Below are 21,938 nucleotides of genomic sequence, written 5' to 3' on the forward strand. Positions count from 1 at the left end.
GGAAGCCAGGGCAAAAATGAACTATTGGGATTTCATCAAGATAAAAAGCTTTTGCACAGCAAAAGAAACAGTCCACAAAACCAAAAGACAACCGACAGAATGGGAGAAAATATTTGCAAATGACATATCAGATAAAGGGCTAGTATCCAAAATCTATAAAGAACTTATCAAACTCAACACCCAAAGAACAAATAATCCAATCAAGAAATGGGCAGAAGACATGAACAGACATTTCTCCAAAGAAGACATCCAAATGGCCAACAGGCACATGAAAAAGTGCTCAACATCGCTTGGCATCAGGGAAACCCAAATCAAAACCTCAATGAGATACCACCTCACACCCGTCAGAATGGCTAAAATTAACAAGTCAGGGAACGACAGATGTTGGCGGGGATGTGGAGAAAGGGGAACCCTCCTACACTGTTGGTGGGAATGCAAGCTGGTGCAACCACTCTGGAAAACAGTATGGAGGTTCCTCAAACAGTTGAAATTAGAGCTACCGTTCGATCCAGCAATTGCACTACTGGGTATTTACCCCAAAGATACAAATGTAGGGACCCGAAGGGGTACGTGCACCCCAATGTTTATAGCAGCAATGTCCACAATAGCCAAACTGTGGAAAGAGCCAAGATGCCCATCGACAGATGAATGGATAAAGAAGAAGTGGTATATATACACAATGGAATATTATGCAGCCATCAAAAGGAATGAGATCTTGCCATTTGCAACGACGTGGATGGAACTGGAGGGTGTTATGCTGAGTGAAATAAGTCAATCAGAGAAAGATATGTATCACATGACCTCACTGATATGAGGAATTCTTAATCTCAGGAAACAAACTGAGTGTTACTGGAGTGGTTGGGGGTGGGAGGGATGGGGTGGCTGGGTGATAGACATTGGGGAGGTTATGTGCTATGGTGAGCGCTGTGAATTGTGCAAGACTGTTGAATCACAGATCTGTACTTCTGAAACAAATAACGCAACATATTTTAAGAAAAAAGAAAAAGAAGAAGATAGCAGGAGAGGAAGAAAAGGGGAGTATGTCAGAGGGGGAGACGAACCATGAGAGATGATGGACTCTGAAAACCAAACTGAGGGTTCTAGAGGGGAGGGGGGTAGGGGGATGGGTTAGCCTGGTGATGGGTATTGAGGAGGGCACATTCTGCATGGAGCGCTGGGTGTTATGAACAAACAATGAATCATGGAACACTGCATCAAAAACTAATGATGTAATATGTGGTGATTAACATAACAATAAAAAATTAAAAAAAAAGAAAGTAGAAAAGTGAAGAAGAGGCTGGATAGAGATGTACATATTAGGCATGGAAGTGAAAGAAAATTGATGTTTGGGTGCTTTACACATTATACATTGACAACAAGAAAGTGTGGCAGAAAGATTGATGCACTGCTACTTGAAAATAATGTCTATTCTGCTTCTGATGGATGGAATGTTCTGTTTATATCTGTTAGGTCCATTTGGTCTAAAGTTGAGCTCAAATTCAGTGTATCCTTCTTGGTTTTCTGTCTGGATAATCTGTCCATTGTTAAAAGTAGTATGTTGAAGTCCCCTGCTATTATTGTATTGTTATCTCTTTCTTCCTTCAGATCTATTACTATTTACTTAATATATTTAGATGTTCCAATGTTAGTGCATATACATTTATAATTGTTATATCCTCTTGATGGATTGACTCAATTATGCAAAAGAAAGGATCAAAAAACTGGAAGACAGAGCATTTGAAATTAGCCAGTTGGAGGAACAAAAAGAAAAAAAAAGAATGAAAAAGCAAGACAGAAGTTGTAAAGGTAAATATATAGTCAAATTCAGAAAACTCTAGTACTGTAATGGCACATAGATCACTTTTAATTCTATCATAAATGTTAAAAGACAAAAATATTAAAATTAAGTATAGCTACAATATTTTGATAATATTTACACAATATAAAATATGTAAAGTGTGACATCAATAGCAAAATGTGTGTGGGGGAGTAAAAGTGTAAAGATTTTGTATTCAATCAGACTTAAGTTACTATCAGCTTTAAATAGACTGTTGTAACTGTAGGGTATTCTATGTAAGCCTCATTATATAACCAAAGAGAAAATCTCTATGAGATACACAAAAGATAAAGGGAAAGGAAACAAAACATATTACTACAAAAAATCAACAAATTACAAAGGAAGACAGCAGGAAAGGAACAAAGGAACTACAAAACAACCAGAAAACAATTAAGGTGGCAATAGTAAGTCTTTACCTATCAATAATTACTTTAAATGAAAATGGATTAAATTCTCCAATCAGAACAGAGTGGCTGAATGGATAAAAAACAGAACCCAGGGGCTCCTGGGTGGCTCAGTCATTAAGCGTCTGCCTTCGGCTCAGGTCATGGTCCCAGGGTCCTGGGATCGAGCCCTGCATTGGGCTCCCTGCTCAGCAGAGGGCCTGCTTCACCCTCTCCCACTCCCCCTGCTTATGTTCCCTCTCTCGCTGTCTCTCTCCATCAAATAAATAAAATCTTAAAAAAAAACAGAACCCAACTATATGTTGTCTACAATAGACTCAATTCCACTTTGAAAACACATATAGGTTGAAAGTGAATCCATAGAGAAAGATATTCCATACAAATGGTAATCAAAAGAGAACATCGTTGGCTATACTTATATTATACAAAATAGACTTAAAGTCAAAATTGGTAACAAACAACAAAGAAAATCACTATATAATAATAAAGTGGTCAATTTGTCAAAAGATATAACAATTATAAATATTAATGCAACCAACATGGCAACACCTAAATAATAAAAACAAACATCTAAATATATGAAAAGAGAAATAAGACAACAATACAATAATAGTAAAGGACTTCAATATTCTAACTTTTGTTCAATGAATAAATCATCCACACAGAACATCAATAAGTAAAGAGAGGATTTGAATAACACTATAGAGCAAATGGACCTACCAGATATATAAAGAATATTCTGACAGTTTCAGTATACACATTCTTCTAAAGTGTACATGGAACATTCTTCTCAATAGATCATATGTTGGACCACAAAACAAATCTTAACAAATTTAGGAAGATTTAAATCATATCAGGTATCTTTTCTGACCAAATTATATGAAATTAGAAGTCAATCATAGGGGAAATTGGGAAATTCACAAATATGTGGAAATCAAACAACACATTCCTGAACATCCAATAGTTTAAAGAAAAAAAATCAAATAGGAAATAAAAAAATATAATGAAAATACACAAATGGAAGCACAACATTTCAAAGCTTATAGGATGCAGAAAAAGCAGCTCTAAGGGAATTTTATTCTGATAAAGAAAAAAAAAAGAAAGATCTCAAATCAACAACTTAAGTTTATACCTCAAGGAAGGAAAGAAGGAAAGAAGAAGGGAAGGAAGGAAGGAAGGGAAGGAAGGAAGGAAAGGAAGAAGGAAGGAAGGAAGAACTAAGCTCAAATTTAGCAGGAAAAAAAGAAATAACAAAGGTCAGAATAGAAACAAATAAAAGAGAAACCAGAAAAATAATAGAAAAGATCAACAAAGTTAAAAGCTGGCTTTTTGATAAATAAAATTGACAAATCTTTAGCATGAATAATGAAGGAAAAAGGTAGAGGACTCAAATAAGATTACAAATGAAAGGGAACATTACAACTGATACTGCAGAAACACAAATGATCATAAGAGACTACTAGGAACAATTACACACTAACAAATTAGATAAACTAGAAGAAATGCATAAATTCCTAGAAACATACAACCTACCATGACTGAATCATGAAGAAATAGAAAATCTGAACAGATCAATAATGAGTAAGGACATTGAAGCAGTGATCAAAAATCTCCCAACAAAGAACAGCCCTGTACCTGATAACTTCATGGTAAATTCAACCATAAATTTTAAAAATTAATGCCAATCCTTCACAAATTCTTCCAAAAAATTTAATGGAAGGAAACACTTCCAAACTCAGTTGACAAAGTCGGCATTATGCTCATATGAAGCCAGTTAAAAACAATACGAGAAAATTACAAGTATGGTTCAACATATGCAATTCAATAAAGGTGATACACTACATTAATCTAATGAAAGATAAAAATCATATTATCATCTCAACAGATGCAGAAAAATTATTTGACAAAATTCAACCTTTCATGATAATGACTCAACAAATTAGATATAGAAGGAACATACCTCAATACAATAAATATATGTATTACAAGTGCACAGCTAAAAGCTTTTCCTTTAAGATCAGAAACAAGTTAAGGATGACCCCTCTTACCACTCTTATTCAACAAAGTACTGGAAGTAATGAGGTGAGAAAAAGAATTAAAAGACATTCACATGAGAAAAGAAGAAGTAAAGTTGTTCTCTGATTGCAGATGACATGATCTTATATGTAGAAAATCCTAAAGATTAGATCAAAAAATTTTAAAACAATAAATGAATTCAGTAAATTTGCAAAATACAAAGTCAGCATCCAAAAATCAGTTGCATTTCTATAGACTAACAACAAACTATCCAAAAACAAAATAAAGAAGACAATCCTATTTATAATATCACCAAAAAGAATTAAATGCATAGAAATAAGTTTGACCTATGGAGTGGAAGTTTTATACACTTAAAACTGTAAGACATTGATGAAAGAAATTGAAGACACAAATAGAAGTATAACCCATGTCTATAGATTGGAGGAAGTAACATTGTTAAAATGTCATTATTACCCAAACTACCTATGGATTCAATGTACTCCCTACCAAAACTCCAATGGAATTTTTCACTAAAATAGAAAAAAATAAAAATAAATTATTATGGAACCCTCCCCAAACCCACAAACAGAAACTCCAGAGACAAAGCAATCTTGAGAAAGGACAAAGCTGGAAGCATTCTAATTCTTTTTTCCCCATTTTTTTATTTGAGTATAGTAAACACACAATGTTAAATTAGTTTCAGGTGTACAGCTTAGTGATTTGACAAGATTATATATTATGCTATGTTCACCACAAGTGTAGCTACCATCTGTCCCATTACATCATTGTTATAATATCATTGACTATATCCCTTATGCTCTGTCTCTTATTCCTGTGACTAACTCATACCATAAGTCTTGATTTTACAATATATTACAAAGTTATAGTAATCAAAATATTCTGGCACTACCATAAAAGCAAACATATAGACCAATGAAAGAAGATAGGGAACCCAGAAATAAACCCAAGTACAAATGGTCAATTAATGTTTGATAAGTATGCCAAGAACACACAATGGTGAAAGGATAGACATTTCAGTAAAGGTGCTACAAAAACTAGATTTCCTCATGAAAAAAAAAATGACATTGGATCATTTGATACCATACACAAAAATTAATTCAGAATGAATTAAATACTTAAATATGACTTAAACTGTAAAACTCCTAGAAGAAAACATTACAAGAAAGCTCATTGACATTAGTCTTGGCAATGAAGTTTTTGGATATAAGACAAAGAGCACAAGTAACAAAAGCAAAAATAAACAATTGGGACGATATCAAACAAAAGCTTCTGCACAGCAAAGGAAACAATTGACAAGATGAAATAAGCAATCTACAAAATGAGAGAAAATATTTGTAAACCACATATCTGAGAAGGGGTTAATATCCAAAATACATAAGTAACTACTGTAACTCAATGCCAAATAAAAAAATTATCCATTTAAATAACAGGCAAAGGGTCTGAATATGTTTTGAACGTAGACTAAATATGTTTTGAACATAGTCTTTTTTTTTCTAAAAAAGACATACACATAGCCAACAGGTACATGAAAATGTACTCAACATCACTAATCACTAAGCATGATTTACAATGGCCAAGATATGGAAACAACCTAAGTGTCTATTGATGAATGAATGGATAAAGAAAGTGGGATATATTAATACAATGGAATATTATTCAACCATAAAAACTGAAATCTTGCCATTTGTGACAACATGGATGGATCTTGAGGGCATTATCCTAAGTGAAATAAGTCAGACAGAGAAAGACAAATATATTATTTCATATGTGGAATCTAAAAGAAAAAAGAAAAGCTCATAGATAGAACAGTTGGTGGTTGCTAGAGGCGAGGGGTAAGGGATGGATGAAATGGGTGAATGAAGTCAAAAGGTACAAAGTTCCAGTTATAGAATAAATAAATCATTGGGATGTAATACACAGCATGATGACAATAATTAATACCATATTGCATATTTGAAAGTTCCTAAGAAAGTACATCTTAAAAGTTTGCATCACAAGAAAAAAATATTATAACTATGTATGGATGATGAATGTTAAATAGACTTTTGTGGTGATCATTTCACAATGTATACAAATATTGAATCATTACATTATATACCTGAAACTAATATAATGTAATTTGTTAAAATTATATGTCAATTTTGATGAATGGATAAAGAAGATGTGGTATATATACACAGTGGAATATTATGCAGCCATCAAAAGGAATGAGATCTTGCCATTTGCAACGACGTGGATGGAACTGGAGGGTGTTATGCTGAGTGAAATAAGTCAATCAGAGAAAGACATGTATCATATGACCTCACTGATATGAGGAATTCTTAATCTCAGGAAACAAACTGAGTGTTACTGGAGTGGTCGGGGGTGGGAGGGATGGGGTGGCTGGGTGATAGATATTGGGGAGGGTATGTGCTACGGTGAGCGCTGTGAATTGTGCAAGACTGTTGAATCACAGATCTGTACTTCTGAAACAAATAACGCAACATATTTTAAGAAAAAAGAAAAAGAAGAAGATAATAGAAGAGGAAGAAAAGGGGAGTATGTCAGAGGGGGAGACAAACCATGAGAGATGATGGACTCTGAAAAACAAACTGAGGGTTCTAGAGGGGAGGGGGGTAGGGGGATGGGTTAGCCTGGTGATGGGTATTGAGGAGGGCACGTTCTGCATGGAGCACTGGGTGTTATGAACAAACAATGAATCATGGAACACTGCACCAAAAACTAATGATGTAATATATGGTGATTAACATAACAATAAAAAAATAAAAAAAAAAAATAAAAAAAAAAACAAAAAAAACAAAATAAAAAAATAAATATATTCAGTAAGGCTTCATATCTTGCATAATATATATACATAATACATTATTTAGTATATATATATGTATATATATACACATAGTAATCCAATAAAATGGACAAAAGACTTGAAATGGTGCATCACAAAACAGGATCTTCAAGTTGTCAATAACCATATAAAAATGTGCTCATCTTCAAATTACTTATGAAGGAAATGAATATTAAAACCACAATCAGACACCACTAAATATCCACCAGAATGGCTAAAAATTTTAAATATTAACAAGTGTCAGCAATGATGTAGAGCAACTTGAATTTTTATATATTTCTAGAGATTGTATATCTATACAAACTGTTTCAAATACTAACAAAATGGTAAACATACACTTCCCTATGGTCCAGTAATTCCACTTTTAAGTATATACCCAAGATAAATAACTGTTTATTTCCACAAATGGACATGTATACACATGTTTATAGCAACTCTCTTTATATACATTGGGGAGGGTATGTGCTATGGTCAAGTCTTTTTATAAACCCTAAACTAGAAACAACCAAAATGCCATCAAGAGAAGAATGGATAAATAAATTGTGGTTTGTTCATACAATGGAAAAATACACAACATAAAGAATTTCACAAATCTGCACAACATTTTCAGATACATTAATGAACAAAAGGAGCAAATCACAAATAATACATAATATGTGATATCAATTATATAAACTTCAACATAAGCAAAATGATTCAATGTGATAAAAGTCAGAGTACTTTGTATATCTAGGCGGGTATTGACTCTGAAGATCCCTAAGGAAACTTTCTGGAATATAGGGGATGTTCTATAATTTGATCTAGGTAGTGGTTTTATGGATGCATATATATGAAAAAATAATAAAGCATTCCTATTAAAAAATTAGTATACCTTACACAATAAATATATGCTATACCTGAATTAAAAAATGTAAAAAACAAACCTGATGTGTGTTCATGATATTTGTTGGGAAATTAAAAACGTGCTAAAAACAAGTTACAGATGATAAGGAGAGGAATTTATGTTCTAGCCAAGAATTTTTATACAATTACAGGATAAAATTGGAAGAAAAACACTATAAAAGCCTCAAAATTACCTAAAGCCATTAAAATTTCTTATCCTGTGGATGAAATTTACTAGAAAATATGAGTTTGAATGATAGCCTCTTCTCACTTACAATTTCCCTCATCAGTGGCAAGAATTTTTAATTCTCATTAGCAAATTTAATTTCTTATTAGAGAAGTCTCTAGGTTTACAATAGTGTTTATAATTATCAGTGAATCAAGAGGAGTATTTCTTGACAAAATTCACCAATTATTAACCTCTTTTTGCTAATGTTTCTATAGAACTAGCTAATATATTGCATTAACACATTAAGCAATCTTTAGCTGCCTCAGAAAATCATTATCTTCTGATAATTTAGGAATGGGTATCCAGGATACAATGGATGTATTCTTTTTTTTAAAGATTTTATTTATTTATTTGAGAGAGTGAGAGAGAGAAAGCATGAGAGGGGGGAGGGTCACAGGGACAAGCAGACTCTCTGGTGAGCAGAGAGCCCAATGTGGGACTCCATCCTGGGACTCCAGGATCATGACCTGAACTGAAGGCAGATGCTTAACTGACTAAGCCACCCAGGTGCCCTAAAACTGATGCATTCTTAATATAACTAAAATTACTTGTCTAATTTTTAATACCATACAGAGATTTATTCATTCATTCAAAAAATATTTATTAAATGCCAATCAAATCCCAGATACTATGATAGATGTTGAGCATAGAAGAGTGAATAAGAGAGACTTTGTTTCTGCCTTCATAGTGCTTATATTTTAGGAAGGACAAGGGAAAAATAATCAGACAAGTGGACAGAAAGATTGATATTCTGGAAGATACTACAGTCTAGTGGAAGAAACAGATGAATAAGAAATAATTTTCATGAAGTTAGAAATTATTATAATTCATATATGCCCATAGTAACTGTAGGAATAGGAAGAGCAACTAATTCTGTTGTAGGTGAAGTAAGAGAAGACAATGAGTATTTACTTATTTTAGAAACTTTGAAATTAGCTACACCTATTAGGCTTCATTCTATGTTGTTCCTGATTATAATCCAAGAATTAAACATTTTCTCTACTTCCAAGTATTTGAGTTCCCTCCAAATTTCCTCTTGTGATTGAGTTCAAGTTTCAAAGCTTTGTGGTCTGAAAATATGCAGAGAATAATCCCAATCATTTGGTACTGGTTGAGACATGATTTGTGACCCAGTATGTGATCTATTCTGGAGAATGTTCCATGTGCATTTGAGAAGAATGTATATTTTGTTGTTTTAGGATGGAATGATCCATATGTATCTGTGAAGTCCATCTGGTCCAGTGTGTCATTCAAAGCCCTTGTTTCATTATTGATCTTCTGTTTAGATTATCTGTCCATTGCTATGAGTGGAGTGTTAAAGTCCCCTACTATTGTATTATTATCAATGTGTTTCTTTAATTTTGTTATTAATTGGTTTATATAATTGGCTGCTCCTAAGTGAGGAACATAAATATTTACAATGAACAGACATTTCTCCAAAGAAGACATACAAATGGCTAATAGACACATGAAAAAGTATTCTACGTCACAAGCCATGAGGGAAATAAAAATCAAAACCACAATGAGATACCACCTTACACCAGCTGGAATGGATAAAATTAACAAGACAAGAAACAAGAAGTGTTAGCAAAGATGTGGAAAAAGGGGAACCCTCTTACACTGTTGGTGAGAATGCAAGCTGGGACAACCACTCTGGAAAACAGTATGGAGGTTCATCAAAAAGTTAAAAATAGAACTACCCTAGGGTCTAGCAATTGCACTACTAGGTATTTATCGCAAAGATACAAATGTAGTGATCTGAAGTGGTACGTACACCCCAGTGTTTATAGCAGCAATGTTCACAATAGGCAAACTGTGGAAAGAGCCCAGATGTCCACTGACAGATGAGTGGATAAAGAAAATGTGTGTGTGTGTGTGTGTGTGTGTGTGTGTGTGTGTGTAGTGCACACACTACACACACACACACACACACACACACACACACACACAATGGAATATTACTCAGCCATCAAAAAGGATGAAATCGTACCATTTACATTGACATGGATAGAACTGGAGCGTATTATGCCGAACAAAATAAGTCAGTCGGAGAAAGACAATTATCATATGGTTTCACTCATAGATGGAATATAAGACTCAGCACAGAGGATCATAGAGAAAGAGAGAGAAAACTGAATGGGAAGAAATCAGAGAGGGAGACAAACCATGAGAGACTCTTAACTATAGGAAACAAACTGAGGGTTGCTGGAAGGGAGGTGGGTGGGGATGGGGTAACTGGGTGATGGGTATTAAGGAGGGCATGTGATGTGATGAGCACTGGGTGTTATATGCAAATGATGAATAACTGAATAACTGAACTCTACATCTGAAACTAATGATGTACTATATGTTGGCTAATTGAACTTAAAAAATAATTATAAAATAAACCTTTTCTCTAATCTATTCCTTTTAATATTCTCTTTTCCATGGAAATCTTTCCTTCTACCTCCAACCTCTAGGTGCTTCCCCCCTTGCCTAAGTTTTTCACTTAGGCATAAAAATTCCTCTTTTTGTGGAGATGCCACAACTTTATTCCAAAACTATAATCTAGTTCTACCTACAGATTCTTATACTTCCTAAATCTCTCTTAAGTAGACTCTACCCATTTTCACGTATTGTGTGTTGTCAAGTTTCAGGAGACAGATTCATCATTAATTCTGCCTTACAATGATGTTTACAGAACATCACTCCTCTACCCTGGTGTAAAAAGCTTGCACCTCTGAGCCTCGTGTCAAGAAGTTAAAGCAATTACTCCTTCTTTGCATTCCATAGCACTACCTGGCACATTGCCAACTCTAAATTTATGCATTTGTAATCCTCAAACTCCATCCCTCCCTTCTGAACTTACAGATTTCAACACCTCTTTAAATCTCCCCCAAGAATGTGCTGACACCAAAGCCTTTTGATCAATATAGATTTTACTAATTATTTCATTGGACAAAAGAATAGGTTTTACATCTTACACTTTACAGGAGGCCCTTAGGATTTCCCATAAAATATTCCTCATGTTCAAAGTCCCTTCTCTCTGGAGAGAATAGATTATTTCCTTCATTTTGTTAAAATCATCAGTCTCTAAAAGGGTACAGCTTGTGGCCCTCAAATTTTAACAGATTTATTGAGGCATAATTGATATATAAAGAATTGCATACATTTAAATCTGTACAATTTGATGATTTGGGAGATAAGTAAACACCTGTGATACTATCACTACAATAAAGTTAATAAAGTTTAGTGAGGGAGAGGGGAGCAAGATGGCAGAGGAGTAGGAGACCTAAATTTTGTCTGGTCCCAGGAATTCAGCTAGATAGGGATCAAACCATTCTGAACACCTATGAATTCAACAGGAGATCAAAGAAAAGAATAGCAGCAACTCTGAACAGAAAAGCAACCACTTTCTGGAAGGTAGGACATGTGGAGAAGTGAATCCAAGGTGATATATGGGAAGATAGACTGTGGGGGGAGGGAGCCTCCATCAGCCAGCTGCCAGCAAGTGATAAAGCAGCAGAGCACAAAATTGGAACTTTTTGAAGTCGGATCCAGTGAGGGACATCGCTCCAGTGGCTAAGCGGGGGTGGAACCCTCACTGGGACAGTGTGGTCTCAGGACCCTCGGGGTCACAGAAAGACTGGGGGTGCTTGAGTGCAGCAGAGCTCTCAGGTATCAGAGCAGGGAAGCCAGCTGCAAAGACAGAGCCAAAGAGTGGGCTTTCAGCGTGGGGTTGCCATAAACTGTGATCCATGGCACAGTCGGGCCACTACTCCTCCAGGAGGGACCCAACAAGCAGCAGATCCAGGGAGAATCCCCTTCCTTCACCGGGAGGAGCGGCATGGGACCGCACCACAGGGATCTGCTCGGTTTGGAGACTCCACACGAGGTCATGTGCCAGAGCTAGAAATGCTCCATCACAGGCCGGATGAGCATGGAGTGCAGCCAGAGACGGGGAGACGGGAGTGATTGACTGCTTTCTATGAGGGCTCATTGAGGAGTGGGGCCCTGAGCTATCAGCTCCTCTAGGGTGGAGATTGGGAGGCCGCCATTTTCACTCTCGTCCTCCAAATCTGTATGGAAAGCTTGCAAGGAACAAAAGCTCCAGCAAACCCGAGCAGATTACTTAGCCTGGCCCCTGGCAAGGGTGGGGCAATTTCGCCTCCAGCAAAGACATTTGAGAATCACTGCAACAGGCCCCTCGCCCAGAAGATCAGCAAGAACAGCCAAGACCAAGTTTACCAATCAATGAGAATGGCAGAATTCCAGCACTAGGGGAATGCAGCACATAGAATTCATGGCTTTTTTCCTCATTATTCTTTAGTCTTTCAAAGTTAATTTTTTTAATTTTCTTTTTCTATTTTTTTGAAAATTTTTTCCCTTTTCAACCAACATCTTATCAATCCGTTTTTAAAAATCTTTTTTATTTTTCATTTTTAGTCATATTCTATCCCTTCATTGAAGTAAACCTTATTTTTGGTATATATATAAGTTGTTCTCTCTTTAAAATTTTGGGATACAGTTTCTTCTAACAGACCAAAATATACCCTAAATCTCTAGTGTATGGTTTTGTTTTAGTCTCCTGCCTGATCACATTCTCACCCTCTTATTTTTAAATATCTCTTCTTTCATTTTACAACCAACTTACTTCTTAACAATTCCTTTTATAAAATCTTTTATAATTTTCATCTTTACAGTCATATTCCACCCCTTCATCGTATTTACACTTACTTTTGTACATATATAAGTTTTTCTTTCTTTAAAATTTTGGGAGGCAGTTTCTTCTAACAGACCAAAATATGCCCTAAATATAATGTGTGGCACTGATCTATGCACCAGTCTGATCATAGTTGATCATATTCCTTTTTTTTCTTTTTTCTTTCTTTCCCTTTTCCCCCATTTTCTGGATTCTTCTGATTTGTTTAGTGTATATTTTTCTGGGGTCATTGTTACCCTGTTAACATTTTGTTTTCTTACTCATCTATTCTCCTCCGGACAAAATGACAAAATGGAAAAACTCACCTCAAAAAAAAAGAACAAGAGGCAGTACTGACTGCCAGGGACCTAATCAATACAGATATTAGTAATATGTTGGAACTAGAGTTCAGAATGACGATTATAAAGATACTAGCTGGGCTTGAAAAAAGCATGGAAGATACTAGAAAATCCCTTTCTGGAGAAATAAAAGAACTAAAATCTAACCAAGTCAAAATCAAAAAGGCTATTAATGAGGTGCAATAAAAAATGGAGGCTCTAAATGCTAGGATAAATTAGGCAAAAGAGAGAATTAGTGATATAGAAGACCAAATATGAAAATAGAGAAGCTGAGAAAAAGAAAAATGAACAACTACTGGATCACAAGGGCAGAATTTGAGAGATAAGTGATACCATAAGACAAAACAATATTAGAATAATTGGGATCCTAGAAGAAGAAGAAAGAGAGAGAGGGGCAGAAGGTATATTGGAGAAAATTATAGCAGAGAACTTCCTTAATTTGGGGAAGAAAACAGACATCAAAATCCAAGAGGCGCAGAGAACCCCATCAAAATCAGTAAAAATAAGTCAACACCCAACATCTAATAGTAAAACAAGTCTCAGAGACAAAGAGAAAATCTAATCTAATCAAGAAATGGGCAGAAGACATGAACAGACATTTTTCCAAAGAAGACATCCAAATGGCCAACAGATACATGAAAAAGTGCTCAACATTGCTTGGCATCAGGGAAATCCAAATCAAAACCTCAATGAGATACCATCTCACACCAGTCAGAATGGCCAAAATTAACAAGTCAGGAAATGACAGATGTTGGCTGGGATGCGGAGAAAGGGGAACCCTTCTACACTGTTGGTGGGAATGCAAGCTGGTGCAACCACTCTGGAAAACAATATGGAGGTTCCTCAGAAAGTTGAAAATAGAGCTACTGTATGACCCAGGAATTGCACTACTGTGTATTTCCCCCAAAGATACAAATGTGGTGATCCGAAGGGGTACGTGCACCCCGATGTTTATAGCAGCAATGTCCACAATAGCCAAACTATTGAAAGAGCCAAGATGTCCATCAACAGATGAATGGACAAAGACGAAATGGTATATATATATATATATATATATATATATATATATATATATATACAATGGAATATTACGTAGCCATCAAAAAAATGAAATCTTCCCATTTCCAATTACGTGGATGGAACTAGAGGGTATTACGGTAAGTGAAATAAGTCAATCAGAGAAAGACATGTATTATTTGATCTCATGGCTATGAGGAATTCTTAATCTCAAGAAACAAACTGAGGGTTGTGGGAGTGGTGGGGGGGTGGGAGGGATTGGGTGACCGTGTGATAGACAATGGGGAGGGTATATGCTATGGTGAGCACTGTGAATTATATAAGACTTGAATCACAGACTTTTACCTCTAACACATAATACATTATATGTTTAAAAAAAGAAGATAGTAGGAAGGGGAAAATGAAGAGGGGGATATTGGAGCGGGAGATGAACCATGAGAGACTATGGACTCTGAGAAACAAACTGAGGGTTCTAGAGGGGCGGGGCTGAGGGGATGGGTTAGCCTGGTGATGGGTATCAAAGAGGGCGTGTATTGAATGGAGCACTGGGTGTTATATGCAAACAATGAATCATGGAACACTACATCAAAAACTAATGATGCAATGTATGGTGATTAACATAACATAATAAAATAAAATTTAAAAAAGAAAAAAAAAGTTTAGCGAAATAGCTCTTTCAAATTTTTCACACATCAACTGTATTCATTAGGTCTCAGATATAAGTACAGTAGGATCTCTGCCAAAATGAATCTGAAGGATATTTTCCATACATTCTCAGAATCACCCCTCCCCACATAGTCAAATCTTGATTATAAATTTCTTACTGATTAAAATTCACTGTGCCTAAATGAGTGTGTTTGTGTGTGTGAGAGAAAGAGAGAGAAAGAGAGATGCCCACATATATAAACATATGTGTATGTTTAAAATAATCATTAAGGAAACTATTTTTTAAAACTTTTTTTAAAGATTTTATTTATTTGACAGAGAGAGAGGGAAAGAAAGCACAAGCAGGGGGAGCTGCAGACAGAGGGAAAGGGAGAAGCAGCCTCCCCACTGAGCAGGGAGCCAGGGACTGGGCTCTCTCCCAGGACCCTGGGATCATGACCTGAGCCGAAGGCAGACGCTTAACTGACTGAGCCACCCGGGTGCCCAAACACTATGTATTTTAAATACTAGTCCATTTTTACTCTAATATACTTTATGATCTTTATAATGTCCTGAGCCAGTGGAAACTCTCAGAGATTCCTAAGAAGAGATACCTGATTCAAGGGGACAAAGCTAATGTTTAGAACAACGATCTTGTTGAATACAGTAGGAAGAATACAGAAGAGGCCACTTTACATAATGGAACTTGAAAATTTTGTCCCTGATCTAGTGTGGTTCCCATTATACAATTCTGAGAGATTTGCATTTTATTTTACATAAATGTTATCACTGAAGTGTTTTAAGAAGTGAAATTACTTGATCAAATTTGTTTTTTAGATAGATTATTCCAGAAGTGTGAAGGATGGGATGGAGGGGTATAATAATGGAGGTAGAGAAACTAGTTAAGAGATTTGATGAGGGGCTGAACTAAGGCAATAAGGCCAGAGAGAAAGACACAATTTTAACTGATATTTAGAAAGATAAATTGATTACTGAATAAATGGGAATTTGACAGGTAAAAGTAAGGAAGAGGTCAAGACCAATTACCATGTTTCTGGCTTTAGAGTATTTAATGATTCATACACTCCTTTGAGAATTTTATGAAACTCTTAGACCCTTTCTCCCAAGGAAGGAACATAGATGCACACAGAATGAATTTTACATGCAATATAAAAAGGTTCAAATTTCTCTGCTGTAGTAGGCAGATTGGGATCAGTGGTTCAAGTGTATAGAGCTGTTTTGAAATCCTGATAAACCTTGATGGATTGAATTTACAAACTGTCATTTAATGATGAGTTAATGAAACTAACCAATAGATAATTTAGAGGGTTTTTTGCCTTTTTTCATGGTTTGAGGGAAAATATACATATTTTTAAGTTTCTCAATTAAAATGGCTCTTTGTTAATAGGTATTTTAGATACAATCTCTACGAAGAACAAAGATTAGTAGAAGATATAAGAAAAATCACACAAATGACTAGAAAATAAAGGTCAATATGGTAAATATTAGAAGAGTGTGGCAAGTGTAGTTTCTTGGGAATGAAGAAAAGACAGAATCACATACCTGTTAGTTTCTTAACATTTGTATGTAAGGCCTCAAAGGGATGTGTACGATTATTTTGCTTATTTTAAATTACATTTTTAGAGGTCAGATATAATTTTTTTAAGATTTTTATTTATCTATTCATTTGAGACAGACAGAGAGGCAGAGGGAGAGGGAAAAGCAGACTTCCCACTGAGCAGGGAGCCTGATGCCAGACTCAATCCCAGGACCCTGGGATCATGACCCAAGCTGAAGGCAGATGCTCAATGGACTGAGCCACCTAGGCGTCCCTTACAGGTCAGAGATAATCTTTAGATTACTCTGTGTAAGTGTCTAATAAGTACTTTTGGAAATGGTAGTGAGGTTGCTTTTTAAACCTCAAATATAAAATTATTTATGTAGAGGTGTGAGACCCAAGACCCAACTTTTATTTTGTATATTCCTTGCCCGGAGTGTCTACTCATGAAATAAGATGTGTGATAATGTTTAATAAAAATACATATAAAATCATTATTACTAAATTAAAGGAAGTAAAAAGCAGAGAGTCATCCCTACAAAGGTAAAATGGGTGTTTATGCAAATGTATTTTTGGAGACATTAAGGAGGATATGAGGTATTGCAAAAATGTATCCCCTCCATTTAATCTATCTCATTGTCAGGCCCTTCCTTTCATATAATAGTACATATTTGCAACATGATAATTTCTTTTCAATAACTAGCTTCTATGTTTTTCTCTGTCTTGGTACTTATGACATGAGAATACCAGTTGGCTGTGTCACAAACAGAGAAGCAAGAGGAATTGAAAGCATATAACATTTCTAAATACATAAACCATGTAAATTTTATTTTTTCCCTTGATTTTTTTCATTTATAAATGCAAATTGTGATAACATTTTACTTATTTAATAATTTTTTTTCAAAAATATAAATCAAATGACCCTATCAATGGGTCAAGATGAGCAATCAAGTGGTTAATACTGTCTTTTATTTATTTATTTATTTATTTTAATACTGTCTTGATTTCCCAAATTATAGATTTTTCACTAGCTTACAATTCCTAAAGTGGGTTTTATAGCATGTAGGATTGCATCTCATATATATTTATTTTTATATTTATAAACTCTGTAGGGAATAAAGCATAAACTTTCAGCCTCTGAGGTGACAGCACAATGTGATAAAAGCATGAAACAATTTGGGCTTGAGAGCTCTGTTTTTCCTACAACAATACGTGTCACCCTGTCTGGTCACATAATGTGTTTATACTTTTGTATCTAATTTGAGACAAAATTTAGAGAGTTAAGAAGTGAATGTAAAGATGGAAAAGAAAAATCAAATTATAAAAATAAAGTTGACAAGTTTAGCAACACATTAGATATGAGTGAAGCAGAGTAACATGTCAAAAAGCTCTCCATACTCCCACCCCACCTCATGTTTATACCTTAGTTCTTTAAGATGTATAACAATCAGGATACAGTAGGTTATGCTGTGATAGTAATACCAAAATCTCACTTCCTTAACACTAAACAAGTTTATTTCTTGCTCATGCAAATTCTACTGCAAGTCCCCATTACTTTATATTTTCCATGTGGTGACTAAGTATTCCAGGCTGCTTTTATTTTATGGCACATGCATTTCAACATGATGCTTCAGGGGCCATTTTGGCAGGTGAAGAGAGCATGACACACTAGCTCCTAAGTTTGTCAGTCTTGAAGTGATACATATTACCACCAGTCACAGTCAATTAACCAGAATTAGTAATGGGGTCCCACCCAATTTGCAAGGCTGGGAAATATACATTTTTTATATATCCAGGTAAGCAAAAAGAAATGGAAATAATTGTGAGCATAAGTAATGTTTATCTAGTTTATAAGGAATTCAGTGGTTCTGCACCAAGAATTAAGTGAAATAAAAGAATTACTTCAAAGGGGAAAAAGGTAATAGATGAAAACAAAATACAAAAATGTGTAAACAGATTAAAATGTGGAATGACATATTTTAATAATTTAAAGAAATCAACATTATTATGACACAAAACTTTCTAAGAAAAATGTATAGTGATAATTTTGAATTTCATCACTGAAAATGTCACATCAACTAAACTTGAACATTCTCTTAGACACAATAATTCTTTAAGATTCTTTTAGAAATGTCACTCCTCCTGGTAAATATTTTTTCATGTCAAAATGTCAGTATGATTATTCTGATCGTTGCATGATATATTAGCTGTATTAAAAATCAAATAGAAAACTGGTGATGCATTGTATGGTGACTAACATAACATAATAAAATAAAATTTAAAAAAATGAAGTAGAGCATCTCTTAGATAAACTCTATAATCATCAGATATAAAAAGTGAACTTAAACTTACTGCTCCCTACTGTCTTCTTCTTAAAATTGCTTGAATATTACAAATCAAAGAATTATGTGAATATCCTCAAATATACTTTCAAATGTCAAATTAACATTCATGGAAGAAGACATTTGCAGAGAGTATTTTGAGATAAGCTAAATAATTGCCAATCAGCTACATTTTTTATTAAAAAGCTAAGGAATCTTCTGGTGCCAGAGCAAAATGAAATATTTGATTCTATAAACTTTTTGATTAAAAATTGTCCACAACTTTAAATATGCAGCTTTCTTGTGTACCACCCAACAATATTAATAAAAATAATTTCCTCAACAAGCTAGTGACTGAGCTGTCAAAAATAAGGTAATTAGTGCTAAAATTTATAAAATGTGTTTGCTTTACTATAATTGAATGAATTGTATTATATATTCCTTAATGATACCTTAAAAATGTGAGATAAAAGTAGAAACAAAATGTCAATTTAAATTATTTTGGAATTTTTCTATTTATGCCTTTACATAGGTTTTATATTTATGATCATTCTCACTCTGTCTTTTTTCTTTCTTCTTTTGTTTGCACAAAACAAAACAAATACTGAGTATCATCAACCCATTTGGGAGCCTTGGGAGTTTAGTAGCAAAAAGATACCAATGAAAACTCAGTGAAAAGCAGAGTAGAAAGAAGAAACTCATAGAGGGGAAGTAATAGAATAAAAAGATAATTAAAAGGAAAATAACAGAAAAAATAACACAAAAAATAGTATAAATGAAAAAAACAATAAATTAGGGACAACTGTGTGGTTCATTTGGTTTAGCATCCAACTATTGATTTTGGCTCAGGTCATGATCTCAAGGTCATGAGGTCAAGCCCCACATCAGGCTCCACACAGGGCATACAGCCTGCTTAAAATTCTCTCCCTTTCCCTCTCCCTCTGCCCCCCTCCCCTGCCTTTTGCTCTTTCTTTTGCTCTTTCTTTCTCTAAAAAAAAATAATAAGTTTTAGTCCCATGCATATAAATATTTTCATTGGAAATGAATGGGCACTCTGAAGAAAAATAATCCCAGATGAAATTAAACTGCAGAAAAGAATGAAAGGTACCAAAAAATGGTAAATATGTAATATATAAAAGATTATATAGACAGTTAAAAGTGACAAAATCAACAATGTCTTGTGGGGTTTATAACATACAAAGAGGAAAAATATGTAACATCAATAGTACAAAAAGCATTGAATGGAGTTCAACTGTTCTAAGTTTCTTGCATTGTTCATTAAAAGTAATTAAGGTAGGCCCTAATAAGTTAAGCCTGCATATTGTCATCTCTAGATTAACCACTAAAACCACTATTTAAAATGTTATATAGCTAAAAATCTAATAGAGAAGGTAAAATGGAGTAAATTAAAATAATTGACTGATCAAAAAAAGATAGGCGAATTGAAAAAAAAATGGACTAGAGCAGATGGGACATTTACAAAAAGATAGCAAAATGGCGGATATAATTATAATAACTGCACTGAATGTAGATGAGTTCAACACAAATTATGTGACTGGGTTTTAAAAATACAACTGCATGCTGTTTAAAAAAGTGTACTTTAATATAAAAATGAAACAAAAGTAAAATGATGGAAATATTTAATTCCAACCATGAAGAACTATTACAGGAATTGCTTTCAGACTCTGGACAATGTGAGATGCAAGTAAAATACATGAAAACACTGTTTTAAGATATTTGACCATGGGAAGCACAGATAGTGATCTCTAGGAGAAAGGAAACAAAGGAATAGAGCACCACAATTGCCCCAGGTAAATTCCTGAAAGCAATTTCCAAGTTGAAGTACAAGGAGCTGAAACCAAAGTGGAGCCCTGAAGTCTTGCCAAATTGAGGAGTTTGAGATCAGAATATGGAGGGTTGTTGTGTCAAGAAAGAAATTTTAAGCAAAATATCTTAGAAGAAGGAATTCCACAGAGAGAAAAAAATAGTTCTGAAGACCTGCAGAGGAGTTTGCTTAAATATTTGGCTGAATACTGGTCTAAGCTGGTATGAGTTGGATCTCCGTGAGGATGAGAAAACAATCAGTGAAGAACAGTAGGCTGCACATTTTCTGAAACTCATACAAGGTCTGAGAGTAGTTTGTATTTCTGCAAGCCAGAACAGTGAGGACTTCTCATACACAGAGCATCAGGCAGAGTTCTCAGAAATTTATTGCTTTAGAATGGGAAAAAATAGCATTATATTAAAGATAACCTTGAGTATTCCCAAAAGTACCATAAAAATAAGCCTTGAAAATATAAAACTTCCCAATTAACATAACTGCCAGCTAGAATAAAGTCCAATGCTCTTTAAATAAATTTAACAAAATCCAGCATCCAATAACATAAAAATTATATTTGTTATCCAATTTAAAAAAAATCAGGAATTCAAGAAAAGAGAAAATATGACCCAGAACTAGAAGAAAAATCAACCAATAAATACAGTGCCAGAAATGAGAAAAATAATAGATGTAGTAGACAAAGCCACTGCAAATATATTTCATATATTCAAGAATGTACAAGAAACCATGAACATGATGAAAAGAAAAATGGAAGACTTAAAAAACAAAAATAACACTTTTAAATACAGTATCTGAAATATACTGGATGAGATTAATACCACATTAGATAAAGCTGAAGAAGAGATTAGTTAATTTGAAGACAGCAATATAAACTAGCCGTAAAGAAGCATAGAGATACAAAAAGACCAAAAAAAGCAAAGAGAGCATCAGTGACTTGGGGGGAATGATATCAAATGGTCTAACAGACATACATGATGTTGAAATCTCAAGATGTGTCTGGGAAAGAGGGTTATAGAAAAAATATTGAAGAAATAATAGTCAAAGTTTATTTTTTCCAAATTTGATTACAGTAATAAGCTCAAACTCCAAGTTCTTAATGAATCCCATGTAAACTATAGAGAAAAATCATACCAATGCTACTAATAACTAAACTGCTAGAAATAACAGTGATAAAGATAAAATCTTAAAGGCAGCTAATTAAAAGAAAATTACAAGGAGGGTAACAACAATAAGATTAACAGCAAACTTCTCATAAGAAACTCTACAAGTCAGATGACAATGGA

This window comes from Zalophus californianus, chromosome X, assembly GCF_009762305.2.
Source record: "Zalophus californianus isolate mZalCal1 chromosome X, mZalCal1.pri.v2, whole genome shotgun sequence".
In the NCBI taxonomy this organism is placed as follows: Eukaryota; Metazoa; Chordata; class Mammalia; order Carnivora; family Otariidae; genus Zalophus; species Zalophus californianus.